We start from the raw sequence: 7,500 nt of genomic DNA, 5'->3' as shown, positions 1-7,500 counted from the left end.
CATAAGGCACTCCGTGTCCTGTGGATTCCGCATCAGAGGACTAATAGGACAAAAAATTTTAGGCTATTGAATATTGCCCTGTACCTCCGGGTTAGGAGATTGATTTCCTTCTCTGCCCAAGGTCATGCTTTACTTGATCTCCCTGTGCACTGGGGGTTCTTTCCCCAATCCAAAGGTGTGTGGTAGACTGACTAATTGCCTCCGTGTGCATGCATGTGCTTTCTTTCTGCAATGGGTTGGCATTATAGTTTGAATGTCTATAAAAATACAGATTGTGGACTTATAAACGGTTTAGCTAGTGTATAAAGTTCGCTCATGTTGGCAATTAGCATTTGGAAAAGATACACTAAGCAGCCAGCAGTTTCTAGACACGTGACCATGAAGATTCATGAAGAAACCCACGTGCTCGTTGAACATTTTAGCAATTTTTTAAATATAAAGATAATTCTGAGCAAGTGCAATGGCCTAACAAATAAAAATAAATATGTAACTAAAAACTGCACACTAAATATGAAAAATGCAAGATTAACAAGAAGAGATCTGAATTGTTGTGTATGCAAATCAATGATTAACCTGAGGGTGTGATTTCATATTGATAAGTGTCTCAAAATTAGGAAGGCAAAAATATTAATGCGCATTAATGCATGTTACCATCTGCTGCTTTATGTCCTTGGATATCTTTTAATCTCCTCTATATGGTGTCACTGGAGATTGGGATTTTTTTCCAAGGGATTTGCAGCAAATTTGAAAGAAGGAGCAAAAAAAAAGTGGAGGCCAATACAAGATCCCCTGTAATTGTGAGGGCCTTTTGAACTGCATTGAGCAAGTCTGTATGAAGTATTTGCTCCTGAACAGTGTACACGGTTTGGATCATTTTTGAGAGAACTGTCCAGATCCTGTTGCTTTCTTTTGAAAGCCGCAACAGGGTTGTCTTTATGGCTTTAGTGTTATTTCTCTAAATACCTTTTGATTTTTGATGGTTTCATGCTTCGATGGTTTCAACACTCACCACACAAAACCCACTGTTGTGTGCACAAACCATGCTTGTCTTCTGTACAAGTAAAGCTGTATTTTATGTAAGCCAGGTCTGGTTATTAGGTACCTTGCATAGTTTGTTCCATTCTTTTTGAAGTCAAGGGAATATCATACTATTATTATACTATTATAGACGAACAAATGGATGATCTTTACTGATTTTCTTTTTTATACAAAGTTTCATATAAATATTTTATAGCAATTAAAATGTTTTTTAACTTTTTTCCCGGTTGTGCTTTTGTATGTTGTTCATAAGTCCATACCATTATCAGGTCTTTCAATTTAGTGACGTGAAGTGAACTGCTCTCTCATTTTAAATAATGTAAGACTTCTTGCATTTATAAATTAATTAATAAGGTAAAAAAAAAAAAAGCCAGATTTCTGACAGAAAAGATAGATTTAGTGAATCCACAATGTAATTGTAAATTATACAAGGATTTACTGCTTCATAGCTGGCAACTACATCACATTTTCTGGATAAAATAAATACCTCTGAATTTGCTGGGTGTACAGCACCTCTGCTTTTCTCTCCTATCATATAACAGGATATTAAAAGGGTTGCATTTTGACTTGCAGCTGCAACATTGCAGAAGGCTTTGCTGCTTGAGAACAAGAGCTCTTGTCCCAATCCAATAGTTTGGATACACCGAGACTGCGTTTGCACGAAATCTGGCACTAGATCACAAAACACAAGGCCATTAACACTAGGCTTGGGTTTCTGATACCAAGAACATAAGAGCATCCACTTCCTGGTAATGTAGGTCCTCTTCACCCCCACCGTCGCTCATCTACACCTGATACCGCAGCCAAACTCTACACTGCACACCTCGAACAACCTGCTACAGTGACACATGGAAGAAACCATTCTCTCTACCTCCTCCTGTCTCCACATTCATCCATGCAACTGGTCCACAAAGAAGAAAATTTCCAGAACAACAACTTCATCACGAGAAAAATCCTCCATATTAGATTTGACAAAACTTCTTGATGTGTGAGATCTACAGAGATATTATACGTCGCAAACCCGACCGCCTTCCATCGTGACCTCGAAGTAAACAAAAATGCGTTTTTCTTTGGTAAAGCCTCAACATGAGCAGACATTTTTGGAATGAGAATTAATCGGTACTAATCAGTAACAGAAACACTGCCAAGCAAAATTCATGTGCAAGCCCAGACTTTCTTTACTGTTCTACTGTTTGCTTACCTCCTTCAACAGCCAAACAGAACCGTGCTTCAAGTCAAATCTCTCTACAAACATAACCATCAATGGCTTAATTACTTAATTACACTAAATGGCGCCTTAAGAACAGCTGATATTAACGTCCACATCCTGGATGGGTGTTACATCCATAAGGACAGACAAGAACAAGCGTATAAGCGTTAAGTCTTTGCTCCCAGACTGGGTTCTGATCATTTTTTTTGACTTAATGTTCACAGCAACAGGACAAGCCTGAAGCTTCCATGTGCAATTTACAAAAGAAACATTTGCTATACGGCGAAATATCAAATCACAATATTTAAAAACAACATCTTCAGAATAGCCGATATACTGTACATCCCTGTATATACGTTTACTGTGCACAAAGCTCCAATAAGGAATTTTTTTCACAATAGAAACAGAGGGGAAAATCAAACAAAGAATATTTTTAATTCCCAGTTAGAAACTGTCCAGTATGATGGTAAAGACCCCAGACAATGACAACAAGTAAAAATTCTATTCCCATATCCTATTAACGTCACACTCACGACACTGCTTCATTTCCTGCACGTACAATTAACATTATCTGAAACAAACCTGAAATGATCAGAGTGCTTGAGAGAAAGCAGATCACAAGCTTTAATAAGAACGGTCACGAGTAAATGTTTCCGTCTTCTTTTCCCTGTGATCGACGCGTATGTAGACCACTAAAAAACGAGACGAAAATGTCCACGGTAAAGCTCATTTACACCAAACGTTTAAAAAGGTTGTTTTTTTTGTCTGACGTCACCTCACCCGAAACAGATAAGCTTCCGTTTTGCCCGATGTTTAAATCCGTTCACAAAAAAAAAAAGTAAACTTTAAAGCTTTAAGCAAGATACATTCAAAAACACCTTTTACACATAATTCAATATAAAGTACAAAGCATTTACTTTATTTGTTGACCTGCTTTTGTATTACTTCATGGTTTCTTGTACTTAGTTATATATTATTATTTTACAGAATATTGCCTCTTGTTTTTAATGTTATGAATCCTTGCAGATGCATTAGGAACCCTGTTTTGTTTTTTGTAAGTCGCTGTGGATAAAAGCGTCAGTAAATCCACAATCCTCATGAATAACCAGATCGAATACCAATGAGCTGTTTACTCACAGTCCTGCTGTCCTGATCAACTTCGACTATCCCACCCGCTCAGTTCTAAAAGACCTGGTTGTATGCATGGGCATTATTTTTTGTGGACAAAAATGAATATGAAGTTCTACAGTTGTTACATTCTTTGGCTTTGCGGTTTGAACAGATTACTAAGAGGAGATAATTAGTAAAGTGACTGCAGAAGTATTTACACTTCAGTCATATGGCCAAACAATTGTCATGAGAAAAAGCCTATACTACCCCAAACCCTTCAGAGCTCATAAATACTGGCCTAAATAAAAGCCCACACTGAATAGGAGTGTGTTATCTTATCTCTTACTACACTAGTCTAGACAAACTGACAGATTTGGAAATAATTCAAAAGGCTTGTTATTGCCCTTTACCCTTTCATTATGGAAGAGGAAAAGAAAGATATCGGTGGTCAACTGGGGGGCATTCTTGATTTTTAGTCACCATTGATTGCACTTCTAAATGCTGGTTACATTAGGCGCATTTAAAGAATAACAAATGTACCAAATGTGAAGAGGATACCAAAATAAATGCACCTAGCTAGCTTATTCATGCTGAAATAACTCATAATTACTATGTCAAGTGGGGAAATTCGAGCACACGGATTATGAAGCCCTATATAGATGGGATTCCATTTACATGGGGTCCTGGGGTATATCAGGGTATGTCTGTGTTTTTCTCAGGTCTTCTTTGGGAAATGTACAGTCCAAATTATTAACTATTTTTCACCAAACTCAGTCTGATAGTTTTATTCCTGTCTTATAGACATGTCCATGGTTTTCTATAAAGATGTCACCTCACACTGGGGGGAAAAAAGATGTTTGACTGTTACTGCTTGCTCTATTTAGTCTCATGGGGCTTGTTTCGGTGACCCCCAAGCATTAAACAAAATAGATGCTTCTCATATAACTTGTGATTAATGTTTTATTATATTGCTAAATTGATCGCTTGGATGCTGCGTCGCTTACGAAACAAGATCTTCGAAGTTCATGACGCAATCTGCGTTCATACAAAATATAATTCGGTTACAACCTCACTATTCATCTAGTCGGATGCAAGATCCTGATAGCTGAGGTGACAATTTTTCTTGTCGAATTCACCTTGATAAACTAATCCATTCTGAATAGGGCCTAAACTATTCAGGGAAGGAATGCAACTCAAATTCTATTTTGCAATATTGTATACAAAAAAACAAAGCCAAATGTCCTGTTAGACTGCTATTTGAACATCTGAGATCTGGAAGCACTTTAAAACCCAGATGTGGAGCAGAAATGTACCCTGGCCAGGGAACCTTGTCAGGATGCCTGGACTAGAGAACGAGGCATCGTGAAGCGTCAACCAGATCTCAACAGTAAGCTTGTGTCATTTGGGACGCACACGATACCAACCATCTTTAATTGATTTAGTCATTGTTTTAAAAAACAAACAAACAACAACAACGAGGACAAACTTATTCTGAAGAAAGACAATGACAAAACATTCCTCCTGTATGTATGCACGTGAAGTGACGTATCAACTCCAGACACCAAGCATATGCAGAACGTGACAAAACAAAATACTTTGCATTCTCAGTTTAATGCTGCCTCACTGTTACTAAGTAAATAAGGGATGTACTGATAGTTAATGCTGGAGTTAATGCTGCTTTGAAATCTTGGCTCAAGTTTGTCAGTTGCTAGGGTTGAATCGAATTTTGGTATCATGTATCAATCGTAAACTGTGCTCATTTAGCCATACTTGCAAAAGTGCTCCCATTCACAAATGTTTCTATGTGATATAAGCTTAATGGTAGACACTGAGCTAAAGACTAGATGGCAGAAAATGACTTAACTGGAGGAATTAAAGAATCTTCCTAGCCTATTGCTATCAGCAAACACTGGATACCAGCTCATAACCACTGTACTGTTCCTGACTGTCACTGTTCGTTATTAACAACAAAGGATTCCTCGGTAATGAGGATAACAAAATACACTTCACTTACAGTTGTGCAGAAATACTTTCCAATTAGCACTTATATTATTAACTTATATTGTCACAAAGCAATTTTACAGATATCCAGACATAAGTACAGATTTACATATAACCAGCAAAGCCAGAGGCGCTGACGGAAAGAGACGACACGCAAAAGAAACCTTGAGAGGAACCAGACTCATAAAGGAGACATCAGATGAGAATATAAATCATTACTCTTCTACATTGTCAAGTAGTGCAAAGTGTCTTGGAAAGAGCCTTATTATAGGGTCCTTTCCAAAGTAAAATAAAAGAAATACTTTCCGCTACAACCTTCATTAATACAGCTAGTTAATGCATTTCATCTGAACTAGTCTAGCTAACATTATAATAAGCGTGCCTAGGTTAGTCCAAGTGCACGATCATACACGTGTGACTTTCTTGGCCACTATGTGAATCAGAGAAACATAATAAAAAAAAACTAAATAGAATGTTCCATGATGTCCCTGATAGCTTAATGCTTAATGGGGGCAGTCATGGGCTAATGGTTAGAGAGTCTAATTCGTAACCCAAAAGGTTGTGGGTTCGAGTCTCGGGCCAGCCACGACTGAGGTGCCCTTGAGCAAGGCTCCAAACCTCCCAACTGCTCCCCGGGCGCCGCAGCATAAATGGCTTGTCCACTGCTCCGGGTGTGTTCACGGTGTGTGTGTGTTCACTGCTGTGTGTGTGCACTTTGAATGGGTTAAATGCAGAGAACAAATTCTGAGTATGGGTCACCATACTTAGCCGTATGTCCCGTCACTTGTCAATACTAAATAGGTCAATCATTTTAGTATCGGTATTGGTATAGAGCAAAAACCAAAAACATGTTCTCCCACTTGGTTTTTGTGAAAATATCGTCACTGACGCATCCCTAACTATTTCTGTTCTAAGCCACACAGTGATTACGATGTTTGCCTATCATGCACAGGATACAGGTCGTCTTTAAGCACACAATCATCACACCTCTTATGTCTCGCATAACTAAGCAACAGAAACCTGAAGTGTCAGCTCGGTTCTCGCACGTACGTCAGCGTGCATCGATCTTGGTATTTTATTAAATCTAGAAAACAGTCTTGCCTACAGTTTTCCTCATCGACATGTCACCATGGCACGCTTTGTGCTCTTCTTTCTAACACCATACTCAACTTCTTTGCGACTAAAACACAGAACCTGTTTGATCTGTAAATTATATTATATTAATATTATACTATTATTATATTATATATTATTATATTATATTGTCTCACTCACACACACACACACACACACACACACACAGTCTCACTCACACACACACACACACTCACTCACACTCACAGTCTCACTCACACACACACTCACTCACACACTCACTCACAGTCTCTCTCACACACACACAGTCTCTCTCACACACACACAGTCTCTCTCACACACACACAGTCTCTCTCACACACACACAGTCTCTCTCACACACACACAGTCTCTCTCACACACACACAGTCTCTCTCACACACACACAGTCTCTCTCACACACACACAGTCTCTCTCACACACACACAGTCTCTCTCACACACACACACACAGTCTCACTCACAGTCTCACTCACAGTCTCACTCACAGTCTCACTCACACACTCACTCACACACTCACTCACTCACACACTCACTCACACACTCACTCACACACTCACTCACTCACACTCACTCACACACTCACACACACACACACACAGTGTCACTCACTCTCACACACACACACACACACAGTGTCACTCACTCTCACACACACACACACAGTGTCACTCACTCTCACACACACACACACAGTGTCACTCACTCACACACACACACACAGTCTCACTCACTCACTCACACACACACACACAGACTCACTCACTCACACACACACACACAGTCTCACTCACTCACACACACACACACACAGTCTCACTCACTCACACACACACACACACAGTCTCACTCACTCACACACACACACACACACAGTCTCACTCACTCACACACACACACACACAGTCTCACTCACTCACACACACACACACACAGTCTCACTCACTCACACACACACACACACAGTCTCACTCACTCACACACACACACACAGTCTCACTCACTCAC

The 7,500-nt window shown here is 39.4% G+C and overlaps 1 protein-coding gene across 2 annotated transcripts in view; it reads right to left on the bottom strand.

Annotated features, from left to right (window-relative positions):
- Positions 1 to 7,500, bottom strand: part of socs5a (suppressor of cytokine signaling 5a) — a 23,321-nt gene that overhangs the window by 8,881 nt on the left and 6,940 nt on the right. The window lies entirely within an intron of this gene.

Source organism: Tachysurus fulvidraco, chromosome 8 (genome assembly GCF_022655615.1).
Source record: "Tachysurus fulvidraco isolate hzauxx_2018 chromosome 8, HZAU_PFXX_2.0, whole genome shotgun sequence".
In the NCBI taxonomy this organism is placed as follows: domain Eukaryota; kingdom Metazoa; phylum Chordata; class Actinopteri; order Siluriformes; family Bagridae; genus Tachysurus; species Tachysurus fulvidraco.
This window is presented reverse-complemented; position numbering and strand designations above follow the sequence as displayed.